Genomic DNA, 16,519 nt, shown 5'->3' with positions numbered 1-16,519 from the left:
CTGATCAGTATCATGAGCAGAAAACGTGCTTGGGGAAATGTTTCAGGAAGGGTGGGCTGCAACAGACGGTGGAGAGTTGAACAGCTCAGCAGAGTTGAAAACTGACATGACATCAGGTGGGGAGTTCAGGGGGTGGGCAGCAGGGCAGGGAGATCAGATGGCTGGGCAGGAAAAACAATCTGTTTCTGCTCCCATGGTGTTTGTATGGTAGCAGGTTCACTGCAGGATTTTTGAAAAGAATTTTTGAAAATCCCCGGATGAGTAAAATATTGCAGGACAAACCCAATTTAGGACTGGAAAACTTCTTGGCCAAACAGGGATATTTCCCTTGCTCAACCCGGGATATTTGGACCGTGCAGAATCAACCTTTGATGACAGGACTCAAGAGATTATATTCAACAATGTTTTCATTACTGACCTGCACTGTTTTGAAGAATCTACCACCTTCAAAAAAAATTTCCTGTCCCCAGCCACTGGCTACCCAAAGAACTCTCTTCCTTCTTTTGTATTCTCTCACTGCAGGAAAGAATACAGGAAAGAAGCAACATGAGGAGACAGAAAAGAAGCTAGAGAAGGGGGCAAGTAGAGGTGAGAAGACAAAATCCATTCATTTACTGGTTTCATTATAATTGTTCCCAGTGTCTGGCTACTCTATAAATAGGACAAACCAAACCTAGTAATTTTGTTTCACTCATGTGGTTTCTCACCAGCTGCAAAACAAAATGCTGGGTTTTTCCCCCCTATGGAAAGGGATTCTTATCTGCTCTTAGGAAACGAAAACATGAACAAATTTGCTTTTCCAGGGTGCTGAAACCCACAGAAATGTGAAAGGTATTCACATAAATAATATTGCACATTTATTTCCACCACCTCTATTTACTTTTACTTACCACTGTCGGTAGCATAAAATGGACTGTTTCTAGCTGCCACAAATGAGCCTTTGATTAAAGCCCAGGGCTGAAATAACTCTGAAACAATTCTTCCTATCAATAAACAAGTAAGCTTGCGCTGAACAGTCCTGACTTTGTCATACTTAGGGGAGGCTGGCTCATAACCTCGTGTTTGGGCCAGATGTTTTGTGTTAGAATGGGTGGTTTAAGAATAAACACCACTTCTGCCTGAAAACTCCATACATTTGATCCTGCCTAGCAGACAATGCACAGAAGGAGCAATGGTATGTAGGCTGTACAGGAAAATTAAAACATGAGCTTAACCCTTTTGTGTCTTCTTGGATAAAAAGGAGCTTTTGTCCTTTCGTAAAAGCTAAAATTTCCTGTTTTGACTAGCCCTAGTAATGTGAAGCTACATCCAGGACTCTGTGTGCCCTGGTTTCAGTTGACAAGGAGACAGTGGTAATACTCAGGGCTTCACAAGAAGTCCTTGATAGGTGCATGCTAAACCCCTGCTTATTACTGATAGCACATGCCTATGGTATGCTTCTCTTGAGAACATTAATATACACTGACTCAACCAGACAGGAACTTTTACATTTGTGATATTAACAGCTCCAAAGAGCATCTATGGGAATCCACTTCAGCCATAAGTTCAGCTGTGGCTATTCGTACAAATACCTAAAACTTAAAATCAACAGATTCTTATAGCACAGCATATAGCAGGGAAATAGCAGTAATTGTACTAAAATATGCAGCTTTTATCTTTCAAATGATATGATGCAGAAATCCCTCAGTTCAAACCCTTTCCAATTGCATCTGCGCTATTATAGAGTTCCAGTGTAAAATGTGTGCCTATATGCAAATGAGCATTTAGGCATAAGTTGATTATAGCTTTGCATAAATCTTCAAGGCAGCAATTAAATAATGAGCTATGGATAGGACAACAGCCTTATCTTTACCATACAGCAAGTATATTAAATGATAACCATGTGAACATACTGAAAAGTGTGAGATCAACAGAGTAATAAAAGGAGGGGAATATAAATCACAGCTGAATTTTTTAAAAATTGGTGTTTCTCTGCCTTTCCACACAAGCAGACTCTATCTGATTGGACTGTCTGAGAATCTGCCAAATACTAGGGTGAGGGATAAAGCATTATGTCTGGCCATGAAGCAAAGTCTCAGAAAGGTTGAAACAGAGTTTTGAATAATCTGGAAACAGTGAAAAGGTTGGGATACTCAGTCCCCAGAAGGAGGGTCATATTTCTTTTTGGCATCACTGCATAATTCAAAATGGTTCATTCATTCTAAATCTATGAGTATCTTACTCATAACTAAAGGGAGGTCTGGAGAAAAACTTGGATAGAGAATCTATAAACTTAAAAGTCTTTAATCTATTGTTTTTTATCCAAAAAGACACAAAAGGGTTAAGCTCAGTCCATTTTAAAAATCAGAAAGAAAATCTTGGTCTAGGACAAAAAATCTAAATTTCACCAAAGTTTTCCCTGCTAACAAGAAGAGGAGAAGTTTTGGATTTTTGCCCCACTTTTCTCAACCATAAGGAGTCTCAAAGCTGTTTACAAACTCCTTCCCTTCCTCTCCCCACAGCAGGGGCAGGTGTGGCTGAGAGAATTCTGAGCAACTGTGATTGGCCCAAAGTCACCCAACAGATTTCATGTACAGGAGTGGGGAATCAAACCCAGTTCTCCAGTTTTGGGCAACAGCCTCATGTGGAGGAGAGCAGAATCAAACCTGATTCTCCAATTAGAGTACACCTGCCTTTAACCATTACAGTATACTGGCTGTCCTGATGGAATCAAGACCAGTCTCGAAATATAAGTTGGAATTTGAAAAACAATTAGATGCTTGAAAGATGGTACATAGAAATTTTGATTGTAGGAATACCATTTTAAAGGAAAGAGCAGGAAACCCAATTGGATTTCGACATAGCAGAAAAGATCTGATTTTTGCCTTATAGACTTCCAGAGCAAAAGGAATAAATTGCCCACTAGACTGATGAAAGACTCTCATAACTGCATCTAAATGCACATTGGTAGTGTCAAGAAGATGAAAATAATGACATTTCCACTTATTGTAAATGGCAAAAGGAAAGGTTAAGTAGTTGAAATTGGACACTTGCTCAATCCTATGCCCAACGAGAACCCATGGGTTTACTGTTCTTTGTGATGGATATTTCTGAAAACACAGTGTTTTGGATTTGGCGTAATTATCGGTAAACAAATTACCATGACAATACAAAAGAAAAGCTTAAAGACGATCTCTTAATCCTATGCGCAAGCAAGAAAGAACAGTTGCATTATCTTCATGAAGTAGAATTGGTTTTGAGTGAGTAGCTAAACTAGGAATGTGGGAATGGTTGGTGTCAAAAGACCAGGAGTGAGGGGGTCCATGTCCGTCTTAGAAATCCTGGGTTCTTTTTTCCAAATACTGAATTTTTCAAAGATTTTATTGAAAAACAGAAAATAAGAATATGTTCTAATACATAGATTTCTCATCTACAGCACCATTCCAAGCATGTCTTGTTGCAGACCTGGGTTAGGAGCTGCTTTTGCATGCCTGACCTGGATCAGGATCCCTTTGTTCTCTCCCCTTGGTTCCCAGCTAAACTTCATTTCCACCCCTACCCACCCCCAACCCGGTAGTTCAACTTCTCTGATCTCCAACCATTTGGCCACTTGCTTCCTTTGTGTAATTTATTCAAAGCATTTAGGCTTGCTCTATCCGGAGATCAAAGGTCCTTGTCAGGCTAGTGTGAATCTGCCTGATACTGTAACCGGAACAACATCTTCATTTATTTGGTAAATCATATAAGTAAAGCTTACATAATTCTAGGGCCAAAATACATCCCTGTCTAACTCTTCTTGTAACCAGGACTGGGTTTCAGAAATACTAGTTATGGGACATCTCATTTTCATGGAAGTTGAAGTGTGCAAAGAAATGTGTGAAGAAACAATAATCTCTGATAACTGTTTAGGAATTCCCAACTAATTTAATTTGTTCCAAAACCTTGTACAGAAGATATTATCAAATGTCAAATTGATATCCATAAAAGAATATAATATTTGTCAGAAAGAAAGGAGAGCTCATGGAAAAATCATAAAGTCCTGTTGTTTCCTATGTGGCTGGTTAGCGAAGGTAGAAAATGGGAAGATTCTCCCTGTTGGGCTGTTTTAAAAACATGTTTTAGAAATATGGTAAAGTTCCTTGTTTAAGGAAAGTATCCTTTTGATTTCTAGAAACAAAATTAAGTATTTGAAAGTATTAAGTATTTGACAGGCAGTCAATTAGAGGAGAAGTAGCTGTTTCTGTTGGCAGTAGACGATAGGACTTGCTTTAATGAGTTTAAATTATGGACAGAAAGATACCAGCTGGAAATTAGGAACTTTTTTTACAGTAAGAGTTTTTTACAGTAACAGAGAAATTATTAATGCCCCTCCCTGGAATGCCCGGCCACGCCTCCGTCATGCCACGCCCAGCCCCATTGGTGCTACGCCACTGTTTGAATCCCACCACCATGGGAACCTGTTACAAAAAAAATTGGATCCCCCCACTGGGCATTACTGCCTAAAATGGTGCCAGAGCAAGCACAGTGGCTTGGCTTGCCCTGCCCTGGGTACCACTTAGGCAGATTTGCATTGCCAGCCAGCCATTCCCAACTGTATCCTGACCCTAACTACATGTGGAGTTCAGGAGCAGGGGTGCAGTTGAATGCTGAGCCCTCCGGGGGAGGGCGGTATATAAACCTAACCAATAAATAAATAAATAAATAAGTCAGTCAACACGAACTTGCTTCCACATGGAGTTTGAAGTGGGGTGGGTGTAACGACCCAAAGGACCCCCAGAATATTATTTATATATATTTCTGCTTTAAAATCATATTGGCAGAAGCCAGTTGTCATACACTTCTCTATGCAGGTAGCAGCATGTCCAAAGGTCACAGGTCTGCTTTACAAAATCTAATCAAGAGGATGAGTTACTCCTGCATAACCTGGAGGTCTCATTTTGTTTGTGGGCATGAGCTTGATTACCTCACCTTGCAAAGATACTGTTAAAGACAAAGAATATGGAAAGCCAACTTGCTATCAGATACTGTCATTTCCCTATCTCTTCTGGGAACCCAAGTCAGCAACAAATAGTTGTTCCTTTGCATTTCCTTCCCCGCTGTAATGAAAACCGCTTACCTTGTCCTGATCTGTATGTCTCTGTCAAATCTGAATATCATGGGCGGTATTTCTCAAGAGTTAATTTGCATGGAAGCCTTTCAGCGTTCCTCGTTTAGCTTAACAAAGCAATTTTGGCCCCATTGTCCCGGGTTTAGCAGTAGATGAGCTGACTAATTACCTCAGCACCCCCAAACCCAGCACAGATGTGAAACTTAGTGTGATTGGTTCCTTTCCCACCAAGGAACGACCCACCTTATAAAAGTTTAGTTCACCTGCAACAGTTTGCTCATTGCCGCATGTTCTTGTTGGTGTTGAGACATGAATTCATCCTTCATTGGGTTTCTGTGCTGGCATGGAATCCCTGCCTTCTACCCTTCTAAGAATCGTTGAGTAGCGTGGTACCCCACATGGCTTTATTCCATATATCATCCAATCTATCTTTCAAACCTGCTTATATCCTAGGAAACTTGACTGTATGTGCCCTTACGTCTTACTGTATGTGTATATTTTTGAACAAATTTATATAAAACTTTTAAACTCAATTTGGACTCTTGCTTCTCTGTGGAATATTCTTTGCCAGAATTCCTTCCCCATATTATACAGTCTAAAAGAACTCCTCTTGGCCCCTCTTGCTGCCAACGTGAGAGCTCATTCCCCTTTGCTACTTTTAAAACCCTATGTGTGCTGTTACACTTTTAGCAGCTGGTGGAGAATCCCTTTAATAAAACCCTTACTCCTGTTAGGCCAGTAACATGGGCCTGTTCAATACTGAGCTTGGCTTGGCCGGGTCCAACCTTAAACGGCAGACTCAAGCCACACAGAGCCCAGGATTAAACTAAGTTGTTGGGCTGACCGGCTCCAGCTCTATTTGGTTGGCTCCATTTCTCAAGCTCCACGTCTGGTCAGTCCAATAACGAGCAGGGTCCCACAGCCGCTGCCACTCATACATATCACATTTTGGGCTCATGCAGCTGCCTTCCAGAAAATGTTTCTACAGCCTTGCACAGATCAAGGGCCACCCTTTGCTGGGCCCTAGGAGAGACAGTGACTCTGGGGTTTCATCCTAGCCCAGGAATCACTAAAACTGCTTCCGCTGTTAGGCCCAAGATGTATTAATTGGAAGCCTCACCGGTCAGGTGGAGTTTGGATGAGCAGAACCCACAGTATAAAGCTGGAGTCAGTCAGTTGACTGCTCAGTTAGATCCCGTGCTCAGTGTGGCTTGGGTCAAGCTTTAAACTGCAGGCTTGAAGCTGCAGTTTAAAGAAGGACCTGCCAGGCAAAACTCAGCACAGAACATGGAGTTTGAGCTGGCTGAGTTCAACTGTGGCCCTGCTCCCAAACTTCACATGGAGTTCAAGTAGGGTTGTGATGCAGGAAGCAGCTTGGCAACACCCCCCCCCCTTATGACCTGCCCAAGTGACTCCTCCAACCCCTTTGCACCTCCCTTGCTACACTGCTGAGCACATATGCATGATGTAATGTAGATGTATCTTTTTAAAGCCAGTTTGTTCTGGATTTGTATCTCCAACTATGAAGTTTTAGTTGTAGATGGGCTCCATACAGCTTTCTTGGCATCAATATAACAGACTGATCAGACTACAGTTGGCCGGAGAATAAGGAGAACATTTCTTATATATTGGAACAAAAAAATATTCTTGTCATTTTTTAGGAATTTTGATGGTTGAATCTATCACAGTAAATAAGCACTGTAAAATTGTAGCCTGCCACTCACAGTATGTTTTTAAAAGTTCTGGAGGCATCCAATCTGGCCAACAAGCCTTGCCAGACTTTAATAAGGAAAAGATTTCTTCTCATTTAACCAATTACCATTTGGAAATATTATCTGGAGGTAAAAACAGTTGCCATATATGATGTTGCAAAAATCTGAACAACCATCCATTAGAATACAGGAAAGATCCATAGGTAAACAGGGAAGAATAATGCAATCAGTCCTAGTTCCTAAACATCTGCAGATTAAGTAACCCCATCGCTGTTGCTCACTGCCATTTTCACTAGCTTGCCAGCCCACTCCCTCAAATAAGCTCATTCAGCTCTACTCTTTTCCACTGCCTTTGTAACCTCCTTCTGTGGGTTCTGTGGGGCAGTACTTGGAATGAGTTGCAACAACAATTTTTAAACAACAAAATGGTGTACTTTTCTTTACATATAACATATAACATCAATATTTAACGTTACAATTCAAGGTCCTGTTCAGGTTGCGTTTCAAGTCCTTCTATTTACAGTCTACTGATATTGCCAAGTCCAAATCTTCTTTGCAAGTTGGCTGGCTCCTGAAGACTCCAAGGGCTTGATGAACAGGTTGCAACATGATGAAGGTCTCCAGGAGAACTCTCACCCATTACAACCACAAAAGAAAACTCTGAAACAATAAACTCCAACATTTACAACACAGCAAAACAACAACTACCTTCCCAGTAGTTCCCAACAATATTGAAATTACCTTAACAAGGTGTTAAGGGCTTATAGAAATCAAGGTCCGAGTCTGGTAGCCTTGTTCTTCTGCAAAAGAGCTCTTTCAGCCTCTCTGCTGCTCCGAGTCTCCACCCCTTACTGGGTCAACCCATTCTGGGCCAACCCATTCTGGGCATGGGGGTTACACCTTCTCCAGAGGCAGTGGCTAAGAAAGCAAGCAAGCAAGCAGGAGGTGATGGCTGCTCTTCTTTATTGCTACCTTCTTGTTCTCTGACTCCCTGGGTGAATGAGCGAAGAACAGCTGGAAGCAACCTGATCAATCACCTGCCCTCTCCTGCTGGGTTCATATGAAGCTGAATAAGACCCAGTGGTCTGTCTAAGTCAGTATTGCCTACTAAACTGTTAGCAGGTCTCCAGGATCATAAGCAGAAAACTTTCACATCATCTACAGTTAGAATCTTTAACAGACAGTTTCAGGAATTGAACCTTGGATATTTTGCATGCCAAGCAGATGCCCTGCCACTGAATCATAGTACCCCTGTGACTCAATCCCCACTTCTCCCCACCTCTGGGAGAAGGCAAGTGAATGTGGTAGTTGCTGTTGCTCCTCCTTCTCCTCACCATTGCCACCCACTTGTTTACTCATATCCCATTATGTCAGGGAGAACAATGGAGTGGCAGCATTGGCAGCAGCACAAAAGAAGAGTTACTACTGCTAGTAGGAAGAGCCTACTTGAGGAAAGAGATAAATGAGGGCAACTTGCCTGAAGCCACACGAAAGCCTGGAGCCAGTCCTAGTCTAGGTATAAATGGGGTTTTGAGGATTTAAAATGAGATTAAGATATTTTACATCTCTGAGCCATTTGATCATAGAAGAGGGCACAATTCAGTCAAAGTTAAGTGTTATCAAGTCCCACCGATAGAGTGGCCAACTCCAGGTTGGGAAATTCCTGGTGATTTGGGGGTGGAGCCTAGGTAGGGGAGGGGCCTCAGTTGGGCACGATGCCATAAAGTCTACCCTCTAAGGCTACAATTCTCCAGACCCTACCTGGGGAGTCGCAACCCTAAGTGCCATGGAAGAGGCTAAAATTTGCTTAGCCTAATGAACAAAATTGAGAAAGTGCTTTATTTTGGTTGTATTACGGCCAGTGTAAGTAAAATATGTTAATAAGTCATAATGTAATAAAGGAACTGTGTCAGAGAACTATCATATACATCATGGGCCTTAGTGATTCCTGGGCCAGAATGGAATCCCAGAATCACAGCCCCAAGCAGTGAAAGGGTAGTGGAAATTTCCACTGGAAGTTAGCTACCCGAGCCCAAAATGTGGTATGAATGAGTGGCAGCAGCTATGGTTCATTGTAGGGGGGGGGGGGTTGGACTATGGCTGTGGTTGGCTGGGAGACACCTCCAGCATGGAGCCCAAGTCAGCTTCCCTGGTTGCCCATTGGTTAAGATAACCCCTTTCAAATATGAAGAATCCAAATTGTTGCTTTCTTTAATATATTCCTAAATGTTTCAGCCAATTTTCCTAGAGTAAAATATATCTGTTCTGCTTTTGTTGTTTACGACAAACTGTCTACTTCCCCACATACAACAATGGCAATGGGTAGTTAGATGACTTCGCTTCTCCATTGTCAATTATTTTGTCACTAAAACCTGCATGCATTGAACACTCTTATTGCCTGTCTTCTGTATATCACTGCAGGCTACATAACACCGTACATGTCAAATATTCTTTCAGCTGCACATGTTGCAGTCCAGCTCTCACAAGATCAGTGGTTCTCAACTTTCCTAATGCCGCGACCCTTTAATACAGTTCCTCATGCTGTGGTGACCCCCAACCCTAACATTTACCCATTTTACAGATGGAGAACACTGATGCAGAGAGTCTTAGGCAACCCCTGTGAAAGGGTCGTTCGACCCCCAAAGGGGTCCCGACCTACAGGTTGAGAACCACTGCACAAGATGAACCCCATTTTATATGAGCTCCAATAGCAGTCATCTTCCACTGCAGAAACAATATGACAAGATGGAAATTGGCCATGCTGGCAGGGGCTGATGGGAATTGTAGTTCATGAACATCTGGAGTGCCATAGGTTCACCACCACAGGTGTATGTTATAATTGTCATGAAGTGATCACCAAAGCAGCTTCCCCCAGGGCTGATGCTCCATACTCTCACTGTAACAAACAAAGCAACTCACAGCTATCACATGGACTATCAGCACTGCACTTCCAACAATTGCCACAAACACAGATATAGAGTACTTCTCAAAGCACAACAGTGTGTTGCTGAGCAGATTAACACCCCTTGGTCGAAGTCAACAGATTTAGAAGGGGGCAACTCTAGTTAGGATTGCCCTCTTAGACGGCAAGAAAAAACAGGTACTGACCTTAAGGATATTGAGGGGAATCACATCTTCCTACTGCAAGCCTCAACTATCTGATCCCAGGACACTGGAAGGAGAACAAGTACAAGCAAATTTACTGCCACTGAACAGTTATTTTGTGAAACTGGCTATGATAATATTACCAGCTGCATAAAATCCATGCTGAGTTAACAGGTTCAAAAACTAAACAAGTGCCAAAAACATGGAGAAAAATCAAGCAGACAGAATCGAAAAGAAGCACAAACCATAGATTCCCCTCAGAGCTCCTGCAGTTTCATCTGAGTGAATACATGACAGCCAGCCTTCTAAGATCTGAAAGGCACCTATGCACTGAGTGAAATATCTGCTTCAGAACAGGAAGAGGATGAATAACTTCCCAAGAGTTTAACCATGTCTGCTCTTTAAAAATATTCTGAAACAATAACAGTGCCATCCTATGCAGAGTTACACCTTTCTAGGTCAATTGAAGTCAATGGGATTGGAAGGATGCAACTCTGTTTAGTATTGTATTGTGAATTTCAAATATATAGTTAGTGCCAGCTTTGGGCTAGTGCCTTAACAATGGTCCTGGGATCAGGTACAGGCTGCGAGATCATGCATGGATCCCCCGCCCTCTCCTCTGGAGTCCCTCCTGCACCAGTATTCAGCAAGGCAGGGCAGTTGCCAAAGTGTGAGGGCTTTCGGGGGCCACCTTCCATTAAATAATTGTATTAAAAGTCTAGCAGCACTTTGGAGACTCGTAATTCCTATTTGCCATTACTAGCTGCAGTAAGGGCAGAGATTCAGGTTCCAAATCAGTGCAGACAAAGGCCATGGAAGTAAGAGATAATAAAACAAACTGCATGGCAACAATTTATACCAAGCTTTGGCCCCTTCCGCACACGCAAAATAATGCATTTTCAAACCACTTTCACAACTGTTTGCAAATGGATTTTGCTATTCCGCACAGCTTCAAAGAGCACTGAAAGCAGTTTGAAAGTGCATTATTCTGCATGTGTGGAATGAGCCCTTGATTCTTCCCCCCCCCCCCCCACACACACACACACTCCTTTCCCTTAAGATTTCCTAGTAAGATTTCCCTTCATTTATTTATAGGGATGCAAGTCTCTGTTGCTGGTAAAATTGGGAATAGTAATGAGTTAGAACAGCAGAAGTGATCACAATGGGAAAAAACAATCAATTTTATCATAAAGAGTGGTGCAAATAAATCTATGCTATGAATCAGAATGGGAATGAGGAGGGAATAAAAGACTGTTTTTCAAGTATCTTGTATTGTTTCTGTGGAACTTTAAACTTACCCCACTTGACAAACTGTACTTTCAAAACCCAAAAGAGTTATCCCTCCTACAGCCATTTTGGCACTTGAAAATGTGGAGAGAGAAAGTACTTTGTCTTGTCCCACTGTGGGTCCAATCAGGATCTGGCCATTGTAGCATTTTTAAATGGCCCATTGTACATTTTAAATTGCAATAGCCTTGTGGCATGTATGAGAACACAGTCATGTCTAGTTTGGCCTCATGGCAAAGATAATGCTGACATAAATCTTAACAATGGTTAATGTTAGCAGGGAAAGTCATACCAGAAAGAAGAGGGATTAAAAGCAGAACGGCAAGCCTGCAGCATACTTATCTCTAGTTTAAAGACACATCACATTGTGTATGGAGCAGCAGTTAGAAACATGGAGTTAATCATTGTTAAATCCCACAAAGCTGATTACTGTACACAACGTGCCACATATATGACATTTCCAAAATTAAGGTTGCCAGGTTCTCCCTGGCCATGGCTGGGGAAGGTTTTGATCATACCAGGCTTAAAATGAGGTCTAGGTAGGTCTTGTGTGATGATGTTACTCATGGAACTGGCATCATCATGTCAAGACACTGTGGCATTTGGGTAGAACCTCTGTGACAGAAGCTATTTTTACCATAGAGTTTTTGCCCAAATACAAGGGTGTCTCTCCTGTCATTGCCTGTGAAATGACATCATTTCTAGAAGTGATGTCATAATGCTGGCCAACTGAATGGCACCAGGAGAGGGGGCCCAAAGTGGGAGATGTCCCACTTTTGACAGGGGTATGGCAACCCTAATCTATTACACATGAGTTTCTAGTCTATTGCAAACCAACATGGTTATCCTCTAAAACTAATGTGTAATGCAATTTTAAAAATTAAAATACAGTTTAATATTATTTGGTTTGTTTCCCTTGCATTAATATGCATTAATGTGATCCTTAAGTGGGCTAGGTGGTTTATAGTTGTATCCAGCAATCTTTAATCCTCTATACTGTCTTTTCTGGCCCCAACTAATTTTGCCTAAAGATGACTTTTCTAGTTAAATGCATTGTATTTTGGAGGTTATATGGCATTTAAAGTTTTTCCAGGCACTTGTAAGCATCACATTTGTTACTTCATATATTGAATTAACACAAGCTGAATTTCCAATCGATTGTTTTGTTTGTCAAGCCCATCAATAGTTCAGAATATGTCTAAATCATAAATCAACATCTACTTAGTGATTTTTCTACTCTTTTTGTACTTGAAAATATTTTACCTATGTGATTTCATCATTGTATTTGTGCTTTATATTGAAATCTGTTATTTTAAAAGAATTATCACTGATTCCAGTAAACTAAAAATCTGTATCCCGGATGAAGAAATGAAACAAAACAGTACAGAGTTGAGAAAGGTATACAGTTAGGGTTGCCACACTATAGCCAGCCATCATGCAGGAGAATTGACAGCGAGAGCTGGTGCACTGATGTCACTTCAGATAAAAATGCATTACATGCTATAGAATTTATACAAACTCTATGATTTAATCACAGAGTCTTTGTAATTTCTAGAGCATCCATAATATTACTTCTGGTTTTTACTGGAAGTGATGTCAGTGCACTGGCATTGCACCAGCACACTGTGCTGCTGGCAGATGCAAACTAAGGTGTGGTCAGGCAATTCCAATGTCAAAGCAGATAGCAGGCAAAGATGTAGTCAGACAGTCTAAGGTTGAGGACAACAGCAGGCAAAGATGGAGTTCAGACAGTCCATGAGTCAAGGCAGGTAGCAAGCAAAGGCATGGTCAGACAGTCCAAGGTTGAGGCAGGTAGCAAGCAAAGATGTAGTCAGACAGTCCACAGGCAGGAGGTCCAGACAGGCAGGCTGAGGCTTCTTCCGCACATGCAGAATAATCCACTTTCAATCCACTTTCACAACTGTTTGCAAGTGGATTTTGCTATTTTGTACAGAAAAATCCAGCTGCAAAGTGCATTGAAAGTGGATTGAAAGTGCATTATTCTGCATGTGTGGAAGCGGCCTAAGAGCCAGAATTCAGAGAAGCCAAGAGAGACCAGGAGCATGAAGCTTCCTGTGCTGCCGTCAGGTGCTAGCTAGGGCATGGCTAGAAAAGAGTTCAGGCAGACAGGAAGTGAGGTGTAGTAAAGACCGGCCAGAGTCAGGGCAGGTAGCAGCAAAAGTATAGTCCCAAACAGTCCAGAGTCAGAGAAGGCAGCAGGCAAAGGCCAAGGCATGGCCAAGGCAGCCCACAGTCAAGGCACAGACAGGAGATCAGGCAGGCAGGCTGAGAGCCTGAGGTCAGAAGAAGACAAGGCATGTGGAGCTTACCAAGGAGTATACTCATTGCACCCAGTAGAGGTGGCGGTTCGGCTCGGCCCGATCCAAGGATCCAGCCGAGCAGAGCCAGTTCGGAGGAGCTCGGAGGGCCAAGGGCCCGACCCTGACCCCTCTGAACTATGCCCAATCCGAGCGCCATGGGCTCGGATTGGGCTCTTCCGCAACTTGCGAGCGAGCGGCAGCTCTTCCGAGACAGCCGCAGAGGGAGGGGAACCTCCAAGCCCCAGCCGGCATGCAACAGGCTGCTTCCTTCCAGCCAGAAGGATTGCGAAGCTCAGCTGGGGGGGAGGGGGTTTAAAACCAACCCACCCACCCTCCCGGCGGCAGCCCAATAGCTGCCTGCCACTCCCCACCCCAGCCGCATTCCTCCCAGCCAGAAGGCTGATCATCAATACAAAACAAAACAAAAAATCCTCTACAAAAGAAAAGAGGGGAAAAAAGGATTCCCCTTATCCCCAGCTGCCGCCTCCCAGCCGCAGCTTGCCAAAGATCATGTGGGACTCGGCATAAGGGGGAGGGTTCCACTCACACACACACACACACACTTCAGCTGTGGCACCCCACCCTGTCCCTCACCCCAAAAAATTCAAAACCTTCCCTCCAAACTCCCTCCAAACCCACACACGGTTTAAAAGAAAAAAAAGATGGGAAAAACGGAATCCATTCCCCCAGCCCTCTGGCAGCTGCCTCCCAGTCACTTTACATGGGAAAAGAAATCCACCCCCCCCCCAAAAAAAAAAAAAAACCTCCAACCCACTCCCTACAAAAAGAAATCCCCTCCCCTTACCCATAGCCGAGCTTCTAAGCTGCTCCTCCGGCAATGATCTGAATGAATGAAGCAGTAGCAGGCCAGGCTGCATGGTGTGCCTGCTACTGCTGAAAAAAAGTGGTAAAGTTAATAACAGATGAAGAATCTTGGGCAAATGTGCCTGATAAGTGGGGCGCATTTTTAGAGGTAGAGCTGACATTAAAATTACAGTGTATCTTCAGGAGACTTTCCTCTGATACCCCCCCCAAGTTTTGTGCAGTTTGGTTTAGGGGGTCCAGGAGTTATGGACCCTCATTTCCTTAGCTCCCATTGGAAACAATGAGGGATAGGGGGGCACCCTCTGTTGGGGTCCATAACTCCTGGACCCCCTAAGCCAAATTGCATAAAACTCAGGGGGTATCATAAGGAAAGTCTCCTGAAGATACCCTGAAATTTTCATGCTGATAATTCCTCTAGAAATGCTCCTCCTGGTAAGTAACCCCAAGAAATTCTGCTCGCTAAGATTCTGTGTTTTGTATTGAATTTTTCCAATCTCACAATACTAGAACCAGGGGGCATTCATTAAAAATGCTGGGGGGAAGAATTAGGATTCACAAAAAGGAAAACACTTCTTCACGCAACGTGTGATTGGTGTTTGGAATATGCTGCCACAGGAGGTGGTGATGGCCACTAACATGGATAGCTTTAAAAAAGGGCTTGGACAGATTTATGGAGGAGAAGTCAATCTATGGCTACCAATCTTGGATCCTCCTTGATCTCACAGATTGCAAATGCCTTAGCAGACCAGGGTGCTCATAGGAGCAGCAGCAGCAGAAGGCCATTGCTTTCTACATCCTGCATGTGAGCTCCCAAAGGCACCTGGTGGGCTATTAAGTGAAAGTAGCAGAATGCTGGACTAGATGGACTCCGGTCTGATCCAGCAGCAGGCTATTTCTTATGTTCTTATGTTCTGCGTTCTTAATTGCTGTCAATGGGGGAATTCACTTGGGGTGCCTGCAGGGGGATACACATTTTTAAAGGTATTGGACATGAAAAATTCTCTCAGGGGTGTCTTTTAGGACATTGGCTGACAAGCTTCCCCCAGGTTTGCGTGCAGTTTGGTTCAGGGGCCTGCTATGGACCCTCAAAGGATAGCCCATATCTTATATTAGGTCCCATTGAAACAATGGGATGGGGTAACCCCTTTGGGGCCATAACTCTGGATCCCACTGAGCCACACACTGCACCAAACATGGGGGTATGATGAAGACAGTGTCCTTGGAAGACACCCTGAAAGTTTGGTGTGTCACTAGCTGAAAAAAAGTTTTTGTTTCACCTGTTCCTGTACATGGAGGTTCAACAAAAAATTACAAAAAAACATTTTTTCTAGTTAGTGACACTTAACTTTCAGGGCGTACTTCAGGACATTTCATGTTCTCTCATTTCTGTAGCTTCAGGTCTGACTTATAACAGTGGTCATCCATTATCACCCATAGTTTTCCAATGATAGTCAATGTAAGTGATAATAGATCATTCTGTTTGGGGGTCCATAACTTGGGCCCCTGGAAACCAAAAAAAATGCACCAAACTTGGGGTGTATGATCAAAACAGTGTCTTGTAAAGACACCCCTGGAAAGTTTGGTGACGACATTCTTTAAAAATGCGCCTCCCCTGCAGGCACCCCAGGAATTTCCATTGAAAGCAATTGAAAAAAAATTCAATGTAAAACACAGAATTCAAGTGTGTCTTGGTGCTTGTAGTATTATTTGAAAATTTTCAGGGTATCTTTCTGAATACTTGATCATGTATATTGGTAGAAGTTTGGTTTAGGTATTGGGCCTGACCCTCAAAGATAGCCCCTATATTCCATTGTTTCCAATGAGAGCCAATGGAATATAGGGGCTATCTTTGAGGGTCCATAACTTGAGCCCCCCTGAACCAAACTGCACCAAACTTGGGGTGCATGATCAGGACAGTATGCAAAAGATACCCTGAAATTCTCAAGCCAATACCTTTTAAAATGCACCCTCTGCAGGCCAAAATGGGGAAAAACAGCAAAAAAAATAAAAAGCACCCGAGAATCTCGGAAATTCGGGTGTATCCGAGCCTGGTAGGCTCGGATATGGGGGGATCCGACCCCATACATCTGAACTGGACCCGAATCCGAACCGGGGCCGAATTTTTTTCACATTTACCAACCCTAGCACCCAGGCAGAGCCAAGCCCAAGACAAGGTTAATATA

The 16,519-nt window shown here is 42.9% G+C and overlaps 1 long non-coding RNA gene across 3 annotated transcripts in view; it reads right to left on the bottom strand.

The window, feature by feature from the left end:
- Positions 1–14,392, bottom strand: part of LOC125437388 — a 50,824-nt gene extending 36,432 nt beyond the window's left edge. For all 3 annotated transcript variants that reach the window (XR_007245207.1, XR_007245205.1, XR_007245206.1), the window contains exons 1-2: positions 14,317–14,392; positions 9,907–9,970 (exon numbers count right to left, since the gene is read on the bottom strand). This is a non-coding gene — a long non-coding RNA (uncharacterized LOC125437388). The remainder of the gene's footprint in view (positions 1–9,906; positions 9,971–14,316) is intronic.
- Between the last annotated feature and the right edge of the window lie 2,127 nt (positions 14,393–16,519).

Source organism: Sphaerodactylus townsendi, linkage group LG08 (genome assembly GCF_021028975.2).
Source record: "Sphaerodactylus townsendi isolate TG3544 linkage group LG08, MPM_Stown_v2.3, whole genome shotgun sequence".
Lineage (NCBI taxonomy): Eukaryota > Metazoa > Chordata > Lepidosauria > Squamata > Sphaerodactylidae > Sphaerodactylus > Sphaerodactylus townsendi.
This window is presented reverse-complemented; position numbering and strand designations above follow the sequence as displayed.